This window comes from Poecilia mexicana, unplaced genomic scaffold (assembly GCF_051168715.1).
Source record: "Poecilia mexicana isolate PSO_F unplaced genomic scaffold, ASM5116871v1 scaffold_11, whole genome shotgun sequence".
NCBI classification, from domain to species: domain Eukaryota; kingdom Metazoa; phylum Chordata; class Actinopteri; order Cyprinodontiformes; family Poeciliidae; genus Poecilia; species Poecilia mexicana.
This window is the reverse complement of record NW_028263380.1, coordinates 17,525,471-17,539,821: the sequence shown is the minus strand read 5'-3', so window position 1 is coordinate 17,539,821 and position 14,351 is coordinate 17,525,471. Positions and strand designations below refer to the sequence as shown.

Below are 14,351 nucleotides of genomic sequence, written 5' to 3'. Positions count from 1 at the left end.
GACCTGTCCGAGAAATGGTGCGTTTTGAGGGTTAGAGCCAGCAGTGGAGGAGGATATCTGGTCAAATACACATTCATTTTAGAACTTGGACATCAGTTTGTTATTATAATACTAACCTTGAAAATCTTTTGAAGATTTTATGTTTTGTTATGATTTATACTACTATGGATGTGGAAAATGGAGTTCTGACATCTTAATAGAAAATGTACCCCAGTTTAAATAAAAGGTGAATATTGTCTGTAATCACCATAATTAAATTTAACCTGTCACTTAAACACAATTAAATGTTTTGTTTTTCTGTTCTTGCAAATGTATTCCTACTGCTTGGATTTGTCCAAATCAGCCAACTATAAATCCTCCTTTTTTATTAGGATTGTATGTGACAGATGAAAATGAAAAAGTGCAATTAATAAATTATTTTCAGTCACAGCGACTTTGTACTTTTCAGAAGTTAGTAAACAGAGTTTGCCTGTATGTAAATTATGTCAGAGGAAATTAGTGAATAAACAGCAGCATGAAGACCAAAAAACACAGCAGACATATCGATGAGACATTTGTGGAGAAGTTAAAAGCAAGATTAGGTCATAAAAAAATATCCCAAACTTTGAATATTTGGAGGGAGCATCATGCTGTGGGGATGATTTTCTGCAGCAGGAACAGGGAAGTAACTTTTTGAAAACTATGTACTTCTAGGAGAAGTTTCACTGTTCCAAACTTTTTACTTCAACTTATTATGAAGTAGCACTACTCATACTTGGGTAAATGTCACTGAATTAAAAAACAAGGATGTTTTAACCATAAATGCACAAGTCTCTCTCACACACACACACACACACACACACACACACGCACACACACCTGCAGTATATGTAAAAGTGAGACTTCTGGTCTGTGCACAAGGTTTGTTGTTTTAATATTTCAATCTGCTAAACCTCCATAGTGATTTGAAGGCCAAGTCCATGTACAGTAAACAACTTCTAATACAAATTAAAACAGGTAAGCATTGGTTTCATGAGTTTTATTTAAAAGAAAAAAACTACCAACCTTTTCCCCTAAATGTGTTACTATGTAATTATTTTATTTTTTTGCTGTGACTTTGCTGCTATGTTAGTCTTTAAAACACCAGAATTTGCATACAAATTAGTATATTTTTTCTGTCTGATTACATCATTTTTAAATGCTATCTCAGCTGTTGTGATCAGTTTGTACTTGCCTCATTTCTTGCCAGGAAATAGACATCCAAGTAGCTGTTGGATGTCTGCCTTTCACTTTTACTTGAATAAAAATAAATGCTGGAGTAATCCTACTCCATCCACTTTAATGATGAAGTTTCTCCTGTAAATAAACTTTATCAGAACCTGCTTTCCAGAACAATTTAAACCGGTTTAGATATTACTATAAAAGTTGATTACTGTCTTCCCTGCTCACATTAGAAAGATGTGCACAGTAAGTGTCAAAGCTGTATTTTTACACTTCATTACGCTGTTCACAGTAAGCACAGCCAGTCCAATTAATGAACTTGAATGCGTTCAGATTCTGTTTTCCCCCCAAGCTCATGTCAGTCAATGAGGTGCACCACCCATGCTCAAATAGTGGTTGGGCAACATCCAAGTTGTTGGCTGCTCAGTGATTTCAGTAACTCAAGGTGTATTTCTTCCAACAGTGTTTTTGCGACATGTCAGAGTAAAGACAGGCATCAGTGGCACCTGATTTACAAAGTGAAATCCTTCCTTACTTAAACTAAAGTAGATCAAATGTTCAGTCCTGGTGGATTTCAGTTTTTAGAGATAATTGGATCAACCCTAATTTTCTGTATCATTGAATAAATAATCTGGACAGGGAGCTGCTTGTGCAGTGAAGTGCACTCCTTTGCCCATGGGGTGTTTTCAAGCCTACTTCTGCTTGGCGTAACATTCTATTTGCAGCCTGTTCAGCAGCCCAACTTTTAAAGGTATCACAGTAAAACAACAAGAGCTGAAAACGCAGCTTTACCAATTTGCAGGAAGCTGAAAGAGATTCTAAAACATCTCTTTGTAAAAAGTAGATTATATGGTACTGTAAAAGTAACATTTAAAAAGGGAAAACATGTTAAATACAGTGATTTGCATAGATTTTTTTTAATATTTTGTCAAGTTAAAACCACAAACTAGGTTTTTATATGTTATACCAACCCAAAGTAATGCTGTGGTAGATTTCAACATTTTTATAGGTAAAAACCTTAAAGGTGTTCGTTTATATTCAACCTCTTTACTCTGATATCTCTAAATAAAATCCAGTGTGACCAAAATTCACCTAATACATGAACAGACTGTGATTTAATGTCAGCATAAATCCAGCAAAGGCTTCAAAACATTGAACAAAACATCTTCAAGCTTTGGAAACTAACTGCATTAAAATAAACATTTGACGTAATAACACGCAAGAGTCAGATCAGTGTAACACATTTCCATCTCAGGATACAAAAGCATGCTGCTAAGCATTCAGGGAAATAGTTCCCACTTCCTGTCTTTAACTTCTGTTTTTTTAAGTGCTAGCCTGAAAACTCTATAGTTTATTCAATTCTTGGAGATTTGACAAAATTAACAAAAACTTAACACAACTTACTACTATAAGTTTATTTTTCACAAACTCACATTTAGGTTCAAAATCTAAAACTTGCTAAATTTATTTGACTTAAAGAGTAGAAGACAGTAGACAACTAAATGCGGCTCAAATGTTTTGCAGCGTAAGATTTTATTTAAGGGTAAAACATTACAGGTGGCCGAATACTGAAGAAAACCCCTTTCTATAGATTTTACACAGTAAAAACTGCTGGGTTAAAAATAACCCAATACGTAACCCAGCGCTTATGGACCGACCCAACTCAACTGAAAAACATTCAGATTAGCTCAAATGAACTTTTATTTGCAAATGTCATATATTCCAACATACATAAATTTTTTGTAAAAGTTACATAATTAAACAATTGATTAAATCCACACCCTTTTTTAACTTTATTGGTGTACACAACTATTTTCATCAAAAGAGTTTGAAAGAAATGTAAAAAAAAGGTTTTTAAGTCAGAACATTTAAAAGTTATTTGAGGGTTATTGAAGAATTACATTTATTCTTCCATGGCCTCCAACTGGGCCCTCGTTAATTTTATCGGGGGTGACTCGTTCCCTGGGATTTCATATAACACAGTTTGGAGAAAATCCCAAATCTGGATACACGACTTCGGATAACTCGCATCAAAAACGAAGAACGATTTGAAACAGCCGTCAACACCCCCAAAAGAGATGGATATTCCAAAGCAGTTCCATTTATGACGACAAATGCTTGGGAACAACAATATCTGTCCCCAAGCATGAGAACACGTGGATGCTCTGTCGCTGTACTTCCAAGATATTCCACCATATTTGTCCCAATCTGGTGTGTGGAAAAAGCAGAAAGGAAGTCATTAGTCATTTAAAAGGTAAGGAGGAACATTCCCCACTAATCATTTTTGACTAATTCTTGTTTGATACATAATCAAAAGACCCTTGTGTTTGAAGTTTACATAAAGACACATTTTTGGTCAACACTGTCTCGTGTTATACGACATTAAAATTCTCATTTCACATCAATTAGGACTTAGTAAATTTCAGATTAATGACAGGGAGAACAGTGAGAAAAAAGCATTTCAGAAATTTCAGTCAGACAAAGTAGAAAAAAACCATAAGATCTTTATTGAAGATCAGGGTAGGGGCCTGGCAACCACCGGCAATGGGACAGGAACCGCCGAGGACGGAGAAGCAGGTTAGTGGGTTGTAGTCTTGGGGTGTCTAGACTGAATAAGATAAACCACTAACCTTCTTAAAGTGTTGTGGGGGATGAGGAGTCCAGGCAGCACAGTGGTTAGCAACAGGTGACACATCCAGGAAGAAACAGAACTAGGAGGTCAAGGGGTTGAGGCAGGATCAGGGTAGCAGGACAAGGAACAACTTATCTGAGGGGCAGGCGAAGAGCAGTGGTCAGGACACAGAAAAGGGTCCAACACATGCAGGCAATGTCAGGCAGTCAAATCCAGGGGCGAGGCAGGAGGCAGAGGTCAAAAGGCAGAAGAAGAAAACAGAAGCCAGTGAAGAATCCAACATGGGCTAAACAGGGCAGGAAAATCCAAGGGACAAAAAAACGTGTTCGAGATCGTGGTGTGGTCAGGTCAGGAAGAAATGCTGGATATCTACTCACACCAAGACTTTCAAAAATCTGCCATTGTCTGCCTGCCTGAGAGCTGACTATAACTGCTGGTGAACAGGTGGAAGACATGTCGACTCCAAACATGTCGGAGAACTTTGAAATTAAGAGATATTTCAATAAATCGAGCAGATATTTAATCGTTACATAGTTAAATCTTCACTAGAAATCTGTAAAAGTTACTTTTATTTGACAGAAAGCATAATATCCAACTTTAGCTTCCCCCTCCTCTGCCATTGGTGGTGCATACTTTTTTTTTCTTCTCCACTGCCTCAATCGGTTTCACCCAGGTTAACCGTATAATACCATAGCATAGTGTGTTCAGTAAGAAATAAAAGGCTTAATGAAAATGACATTTAACAGTTATATTACTGATATATTACTATGAATACCTGTATAGTCTGCACTGATCGCTTCGGACACCGCTACTGCAAGCCTCCAGTCCCTCCTTGTCGCTGTAGGTCCGTTATTAGCATTCTAGCTTAGCTACCACCGTTTGCGCGCGCTAGTGAACGAGGCCCGCGAAAACCAGGGGGCAAAGTGCAATCCCCCTTCCGCCTCCCCCTCCCCCTCAAACCCCCACTTTTATTTATTTATTTATTTATTTATTTATTTAGATTTTTTTTTTTTTACCAAATTGGATAAATTATCTTTGAATTAAATTCGTTATTTCAAAAACATTACCCTATCAACGAAGATGATGGGTTAAATCAAATAATTAAATTAAAGCTACATAAATTTAATTTAAAAATCTGTATATAAAAATACAATAACCCTATTAACTTTAAAACGATTATAAGATGATATTGTAACTTACCATGTTTTATTTTAATTCAGAAGTCCAGTGTTGTCTGATCAGGTCACAGTCCAGTTGAAAATGGAGGTTTGTATTTGACCCAACCAATTGGGTAAAGTGTTGAGCCAACCAAACCTGAAACCTAACAGAATCAGTTAAGTGGAGTTCATTAAAACAAAACAAAACAAAAAAGTCAACCCAACCGCTGGGTTCCTACTTTTGAACCAATATTGGGTCAAAGTAACCCAACATATGACCCAGCATCTCTTACCCAGAAGTTGGGTTATGAAAATAACCCAACATTTTTTATTTCTCCTTCTATTCAGACATTTGCAGTGATTATTTTGGCCTCTGCACAGATTCCTAAAAATAAATAAATGAGCCTTGGGGTGAAAATTTCCGGTTTGTCTCAAACAAGTCTCACACCTTGACCAGTTGAGAAGGCTTCAGCTTGCAGTTTTACAAGATAATTAAACTGTCAGCTTAGCTATTGATACAAATCAGTTATTAATCAGACAGCTTAATTGTCTCAGCGCAGTTACATCAACCCACTTGGAGTCTCCAGCAGATTAAAATCTCCTACAATACCTGTCAGCCTCTCCTGTTAACTCCCGTTTGAAACTGCACTCACTTGTCCTGATCTTTCAGTGATCTCCTCCATAAACCCGGCCGCCCACCCACTCTCTCCTTTCATTACTCGCTTTCTGCAGCAAAAGTCCCCGACTCGAGCTCTTTGCACTCTACAGATAATACATTCTGCGTTCAGCGGCGGCGAGAGCTCGCCAGTGGAGGCAATCTGCATTTCAAAATTCTGTCCAAGCTGACAAACCATTTCAGGTCTAACGCTGCAAATACAGAAAGGCATACATGCTTGGTAATTGTGCACCATTCTGTGTCAAGCAGGTCATGCAGAAAGGCGGTGTTTTGTATTCATGAAGAGCGCTCATCATCCTCCTGCTGGATCAATTTTTCAGAATCCAATTGTTTTTTCTGGCTCCGTATCCAAAGAGAAGGAGTTTGAGAGGGACTGCCAGGATAATTGTCATTTGCATTGCAATGAAAACCTGTGTTGCGGGTGGGGGGGAGCTTTCAGCATGTCAAAACTTCAAAATGATCCTTAACTTCATCCAAAACCTAAATTTCTGAATGACTAAACAAATGTAGCTGAAGAGAGCTGCTGCTGCTGCTGCTGCTGCTGCTAAGTCCAGATATGTGTAAACAAAAACACACCCTCGTAAACACAACCTTTTTCACCTCTATTCCTGGCAGAATTTGCACCGAGCCGTCCTCTGTGGCATGAAAATGAGAAACAGGAAAACGACAGGGACGGCCGCTTCATGTCGGCATGGGAACATGACGATCCATATCCCCCCCCCCCAGTCCTTTTAACCAGAGTAATTAGGTGATGTCATAGAAACGCACTCTCTGTGATCCTGAAAAGATCAGAACATAAAATGATGCATTTTGACAAAATTGAAAGAAACATCCTCAGATTCTGAGGCTGGTCTGGGGACGTTGCTGCATGATTCAGACTAATTTGCCGATGTTTACTTCCCTGAATCCACAGTCAAATGAAGACTGTCACCAGTTTAGTTCAGCTCAGCCATTAGAGAGCTTGGTCCCTTTTGCTGTGAATACAAATGAGAGGTTTAATGGCAGATTATCATCATGTTCCCCTCCCCTTAAGAAAAAAAAAAGCACTGTCTATTTACATAAGTGGACTCGGTTGGTGTGAATCATGCAGAAGCCCAGCGGTGCTCCGTCCAGTGTTTGTCTCTTTGCATTAGCCTCTTCGAGCCCCATTGTTAGTCAATGCAGCTCCGCTGCTGGAGTTGTTCCTCAACCTGAGAGCTCTTTCTTTGCAAACAATGCAAGTGAAGTGTTTCCTGTAATTAGCACTGCATCTACCTTCTCCTTTCAAATCAAGACTCGGTAAAAAGCAACGTGTTCACTGCTTTCTTGATACGTTGCCTGTAAAAAAATAAAAAATAAAACATGTAATTACTTGCTTTAATTTAAAAGACAGTTAATAACAAGGTGAAGCAATTTCAAAGGCAATCAGTAAGTAACAGTAACAGTGTGAAGAGATGAATCGCTAAGCGCTTCCTCCTAATTAGCTGTGGTTAATTATCGGGCTGATTATACAGACCTACATTTAATGTTTCCAGCAGTGTGTTGACTCAGTTCTCAGCAAAATGCACTAAATGTTTGACTTATGTGCACAGTGCAATGCAGAATCACTTACACCAATGAAACCTTTTTTACTTTTTGTCACATTACAGCCAAATGTACTGTATATTGCAGTGATTTTATGAGGCACACCAACACAAAGTAGCACATAATTGTGAACAGGAAGGAAAAGGACTGACGGTTTTCACAACTGCTTACAAATAATGATATGAAAAGTGCGGCATGCATTTGTTTTAAGTCAATCTTTTGGAGAAACACCAGCATTTACAGCCGTCCACATCTACAGACTAACATTTTTACCCAGTTCTCTTTGTGATGAGCCGGTCACACCATCAGTAATGTGCAAGTGCTGCAGATTCTCAATTAAAGTCCTGACTTTGACTGAGTCTTAAGTATTTTGCAAATACTTAAGTACTTAGTATTTAGTTCCCTTCTGAAGTGGCAGGAGGGGGATTGAAAAATTGGTTTCATAGTAAGCAATGACTTCCAGTCGGAGAGCATCTTTACCCAACGAAGTAAAACTAAAGTTTTACAAGAATAAAATATTTTATTCCAAATGCAGTTAAGACAACAGAAATGGCCTCATTAAAAAACAAATACTGCTCCTGCAGGAGAAAGGTGTCAGGATATTGAGTAGTTTGTTGTGGGGTTCATTTCTGTGTTCCTTAGTTTCTTATTTTCATTAGATCATTAGTCTTGTTTCTGTTTTTATGCTAGTTCAGTCCTTTCTCAGTGATTGTAATTTTGTTTATTTCTTATCAAGTTATTCTTGGTTACTCTAGTTTAATTACGTTTCTGAAGTCGAGTTATTCTTTATTGTTAGATTCATTTTCCTAGTTCCCCTGTTGTGTAGTCTCCCTCACCCCCTGTGCCACTTCGTCTCTCTCTGTCTGTCTCTCTGTCTGTCTCCTCTCACACCTGCAGCCTCTTAGTCAGTCAGCCTGGTCTATTGGTCCAGCTTTCTCCCAGTATTTAATCACTCCTCTCTCATTCATCTCATTAGATCTTGTTCCCGGATCATGTGCCTTGTGCTTTTGTTCATTTCTGACGTTTTTTTTTTTTTTTTTTTTTTTTTGGTTGGTTTTTTTGTTGTCCTCTGGCTCCCTTTGCTCCCATGGTTGTTTTGTAAGTTTTCTTTGTTCTTATTTTTCCATTAAGTCTTCAAATCTACTTACTGCCTCATAATTTGGGTCCTCTTCTTTGACACATGACAAAATGAGGGTGTGAGTTAGGAGCAGTCCTTCAGTCATTCCCCCTAATCACACTCACACACACTCACACACACACACACGCACACAAAACACACATGCAATAATACAAAAATGTTTCTTTCTTCTTCAGTTTTTGAAGTGCTTAACTAATAATTGTCAGAGTTTCTCACTTGAGTTTTGGATCTCTGCAGCTCCTCTTCCTTCTGGTACAGGTGCATTAGCTAAGATTATTTGTTTTCTTTTTTTCTGATTAGAAATCCACCAGCTTCACATCATGTTTCCACTTTTCCTCTTGTTGTTAAGGCACCAGTAAAAGGGATTCTCCTTAATCCAAAAAAGTGTATTCATACCTTACACTTTTTGGAGTCAAAATTTGAAGGAACTAGGAGCTTAAGGAATCCCTGCAATGAGATTCACACAAAGCATTTGCAGCTGCATTTATTAACACTGACTCAGAATAATACACAGAATACAAAGAATATTGTGAACGCCTGCACATCCGCCATGCCAGCAAAAGTAGGGGACAAAGAGCATCTTGGAAGGAGGTGGATCATGATGAGGAGGAGGACGGAGGGAAATTTGCAAACACATTGTTAGATAACAAGAGTGTACGAGACCAAGAATGAAAGCAAAAGTGAGGAGGCGTGTGAGAGAAGAGCTTTAAAAAGATGTGTAGAAGAGGGACAACTTGCAAGCCAAAGTGATGCAGGGAAGGAGGCACATAACGTAAGGAGGCAATAAATATGTTTCAGCAATAAATGATGCAGGAAGACCTTTGGACCGGTAATTAGTCGACACGTAGCTTTTACTGACCTGTAATTATGGCTCGCTCCCTTGGGCAAATTGAAATTTTAGAGAGCAATACATCTTTTCCCCAACACTGCCACATTCTACTAAATGGGCTGTGAGATACTGCAGGTGACTTGCAGACAAACAAATGTACAATGCAGCGGCGTCTCTGGGGGCGAGCAGAAAGGGCCGGGAAGCAGCGAGAATGGATGGAGTCCGTCTCGTTTTCTCCCTCCAATTTATGCGTCAAGGAAGTTTAATAACAACGGACGGAGCCGTGGAATCGAGGTGAAAAGAAAGCTAATGTGTAAACATAAATATGACTGAGGCGGAGTGAGGAGCGGAGGAGAAGCGGAAGCAGGGATGAACGCCAAATGAATACTAGGCAGCTGGCAGAGATGGAGGTAGACGAGAAGGAGAGGTGCGAGATGCAATAAGATGCTCAAATGAGACAACATACAAGAGCAGGCGGAGCCAGAGAAGCACAGTGCAGGTCTGAGGATGGAGATATGGAAGAAAATGGCAAATATAGAAGGTTATGAGAAGAGATTATTACTGGAACTACATGAGGATGTTTAGAGCTGACTGCAGCCACTAAGGAAGAAATACATGGAGAGGTAGATGCCATGCAGAGCAACCAGTTACCTTCAGATGTCACATAACAAGCAAACAGAGTGAAATCTGAGGTTTGTTAGCGATTATTACAGCTTCATGACAACAAAAACCAACGTTCAATACATCATCTGAAAGCATGAATTACCAAGATATGGTTGCTCACCTAAACTGACAGCTTGGACAAGAAGAGCATTGGTCAGAAAATCAGCCGAGAGGTCCATGTTACCTCTGGAGGAGCTGCAGAGACCCAAAGCTTAGCTCGGAGAATCTGACAGCAGAATTGATCCTGCAAGATTTGAAAGAAGAAAGCCATGTTTGACTGAAACAGAAAGGTGACAGGGAACATGTGCATGTACAATGACGAGCATTATGTAGCATAAAGCTAACAGCCCAAACAAACCTCCCTACTGTGGAACACGGTGTTGACTGAGTCATGCTGTAGGAATGCTTTTCTTTTGTAGGAGCAGAGAAGCTGGGCAGTAGATCTAAAATCAGATCAATCATGGATGAAAGCCTTTCAGAATCAGCATAAATCTTGAGACCAAATCATAGTAATGTTTAAGAATGATCTAGTCAAAGTCCAGGACTGAAACAAGCCAAGAGTCTGTGGCGAGGTTGAAAACAGATGCTGGTTCAGATGAGCTGGAAAAGCTGCAAAGCTGGAAAAGGCTTGCCTGAAAAAATCTTAGATTTAATTGTAATGATGGGCGGTTCTCTTAAATGTTAATTCAGGGGAATTCACCTTTAATCCATCCATCGTCTAAACCTGCTTCTCCTTGAAGAGTGGAGAAAGACCAGCCCTGCCACAAATGTCTGATTTTAATTAGTAGAAAAGTTAGATGACTATGTCTTGATTTCCTTCCACTTCACAGTAATACACTGAATCATAATAAGATATATCCAAGTTTGTAATTTTTGACTGAAAAAATTTGAAACATTTTAATGGTTGGCATTACTTTAGCAAGTTACTGTAGCAAATAAAACAGAAACAAAGGCTTCTGATGTAAAAAGTGAATTTGCCAAGAACAATTTTAGAGGCAACAAAGACAAAACAGATGAAATAAACCTTTGGAATCAGGGGAAAATTAATGTGCTCACAAAACGAATACCAGAAAACATTGAGAGAGAGAAACATTTAGAGCCCAGTGGTGTGAGAAAGGACGCTGGCCTTTATCGGAGAGAGAAAAACAGAAATCAAATCCTGGAATGCAAAAAGTGCCTCTTAGAAAGAAATAGACAGATGCAGAGAGGAATAAAGGACGGGCCTGACACTCAAATGTAAATAGGAGGCGAGGATGAAAACGGTGCACGCTGGCGGATTCCTCAAAAGCCCCTTCAATATGTATGAGGCCAACTCCGTAGAATACAGCAGCCACAAACAAGCGACCAAAAGAGGAGGGAGAAGAGCGGCGAGGCAGGTCGAGCTGAAAAGAAAGAGCTCTTCTCCTGTCAGACGACTTTATTTTGCGTCACTGCAGTCTGAGTCCAGAGAAAGAAGACCACCCAGGGTCTCTGTTTACATCCCCTGCTTTTTCCTGACACAACAGCCGGAGAGGCTGTACGGAGGCATCAGAGGGAATAAGCATCTACAACTGAACGCTAAAGTCAATTTACATCATTACAACACATACAAGACCCAAGGGGAAGAGGAACAGAAATCCTATCCATCTGTAAACAGCCCAGCAACATATTTCACTTACACAATAGGACTTTTAGCCCAGGGTTCTGTCAGTCTAACAGGAGCCAGCTGTGCTCTTTCTTCCTCAGGAGAGAAAGCTAAGTCATAATGAAAAGGCTTGAAGATTCAGATTTTCATGGGGGATGCTTGGCGCACCTGATCCCAGAGTCAACACGACCAAATCTGCACAGGAACACTGAGGTATCATTAATCTTAAGGGCTCAGAACATCTTCATATTCGCTCATTAGTCCAGCGAAACAAAGTGGAGCAAGAAAGGACTTGTCCTGCCTTCTAATGAGGAACAGCAAATGTGTGCAAAGTGACTCATTGTGGGATTCAAAAGCCTTGGGAAGACTTTGGAAATTGAGGAGATCCCACCAGAAAAGGGAAAGTACCAAACTGAGACAGGAATCCCGAGTCTAGGTTTGCTCAACCCTCAGCTTGACAACAAATCATTTGTGATCTAAAATGTGCCGTCCTGTCATGACAGTGACAGCTTGTGAGTGCAACCCATATGTCTTTAACAATTTTCACCCTGAGCTCTAAAAGCCACGATTCTGGTCCGTTCTCTTCTCAGGTATGGATGTTTACAAGACAGCTTTGCAAAGCCTCAGTCAAGACTTGAGTCTTGGAAGGTCAAGTCCAAGTCAAGTTAAGTCTTAAGTCTTTCACCTCAAAGTCAAGTCAGGTTTCCAGTCTCTAAAAACGGAACTACAATGGACTCTTGGTATTTGCCAGGGTCAGGGGCCACAGCCGCCTGTGAATGGCTAAAATCTGCAGTTACTTGAGATCCCCATTAAAACGCTTACAGCTGCCTATTTCAATAATTCAAAAGCATTGTATGTATTAATATGCATTGATATGCACATAAACCATCTTGCTAAAATCTACAGGCTTTCTTCTCTCCACTCTTGGGGAAACAGCCAATCACTGCCAAGGAAAATAAACGTCATTTCTTGATTGGCTGCTTTAAAAACATCACCTAATTATTACATAGTCTTGATAGTCTAAAATGTGCTTTAAGCTCCTTCAGGGATAACAGAATAAGACAAATATCCCAACTTTCATCTTCTGAGACAAGAAGAAAATAGGATTTTAAATTATTCAAAGCAGAACTGCAGAATAACCATATATTGGTATGTCTGCAGTTCAGCTGTTCTCTCTGCCTTTGTAGACAAACAGCGGTTAAAGGCAGCTGATTACAAATGCCTGCCACACTTTTCAAGTATCTATTTTTACCAAATTTTGAATAACAATGCATTACATCCCTTTCACTTCACAAGTATGCACATTTTCCTTTAACCATTTTGTTTTAAAGTGACAAAATGGGATGGTTCTGTAGACTCAAATACCAAACAGAGTCAGAGTCGAGTCTAGAACTACAAAAGGATCTTCACGTTTTATTAAGAAGTAGACAAACTTCACAGACCCTTTCCAACACTCAAACACCTTAAGAAGCATATGGAAAGAGAAGAAACTTCAAAAGCAGACATTTCAAGAACAAGTGCGCGGTACGTACATGTTCTTCAAATGGTAGTTGCAAGAGAAACCACTTCTAATAGGAGCTGATAGTTTACATCAGCAGCTACAGTGGCGTTAAAGATTCCTGTCGCCAGATGGGAAATCAAATCATTCCAGCTCTTCTACTTTTCTTTCAGGATCTGTTTGTCTTATATAATAGCATTTATATCTGAGCACTCCTGCTAAGAGATAACAATAAATAAAACAAAAAAACAAAATCTGCAGCACAGACAGAAGGCTGGATGTATACAAGCCGAGCGACAGTGCTGTAAATTGATAGCTCCCTGCGCTTTTTAAACATGGCAGTGCGACAAAAATAATCGCTGCACCAAAAGCCTGCAGGACTATTAGATAGCGGTAAATTCGTCTGACATGAATGGAGTGCCTGTGCGCATGCTAAAGATGTGTTTATATAAGTCTGTTTATGTATGCCTGAGCAAAGTGTTTGCATGTGTGGTCTCAGGCTGCAGCGGCACAGACTCAGCGTCTTTGTGCAAGTGTGCCACTCTGAAATCTGATTATTAGCAATTACCCCACCCTCCATTCAACAGGCACATGCTGCCACTCTGCTTTATTACCTCAAGCAATAAGGAAAAAAAAAAAGACTTTTACGACCTCTGACCTCGCTCCCTCGTCTCCATATGAACAGTCGGCCCTCTGCCGCGGCGTGCTCCTCAAGCCAAACGCCCGTCTCTCTCTAGGACAAATATAAAACCTTAAGGAATTATTTTTTATTGCCTCGTTTACCCTCCTTCTGCCACTTTGGTTTCCCCATTACTTAAAACACGGAAAGTAAAATGAATTTTACAGCCTTTGGTTCTATCTGTCGCCCCAGAGGTCTCACTCCCTCTTTCGCAAATGGCACACTCCGCCGTTCTCCCTCCTTCCCATCACTTAACCCCGATTAGAAATGAATTTTACTGCCCATGCTCTTTCTTCTCGCTGTCCCGTGGTTACTCATCCACACTATGGCCATTGTTTGTTCTCCTTTTTCAGTCTGGAAGAAAAAGAGAATCTATTTTACAACACCCTCTGCTTCATCCCCCTCTGATTTCTTGCCTTTCTACTTGTTGAAAAATGTGGGTCCGGAATCAATTTTTGGCGTCTGTTTTACGGCCCCTGGATTTTTCTAAAGCAGCGACACACTTCCGCCCCTCTGTGAAAGCCTCACAGCACATTAGCATACAGGTGGTGTCCTTTGTCCTGATCGGAGGCACACTTCTGCTCCATATACTGCCCATGTGTCCACTTCAGACGCCCACCAGTGGGGCTTTGTGAAAGGGCTGAGGGTATTAAAAGGTCACTTAAGATAACCAAACCTTCTGTTGCCACACC

General features: G+C 39.9%; 1 long non-coding RNA gene across 1 annotated transcript; it reads right to left on the bottom strand.

The window, feature by feature from the left end:
• Nucleotides 1-2,714: 2,714 nt before the first annotated feature.
• On the bottom strand, nt 2,715-3,951 carry LOC148156444 (uncharacterized). The gene is made up of 2 exons (XR_015764562.1): nt 3,831-3,951; nt 2,715-3,408 (listed from the first exon to the last, which is right to left on the bottom strand). It is a non-coding gene; the product is annotated as an uncharacterized LOC148156444 (long non-coding RNA).
• Between the last annotated feature and the right edge of the window lie 10,400 nt (nt 3,952-14,351).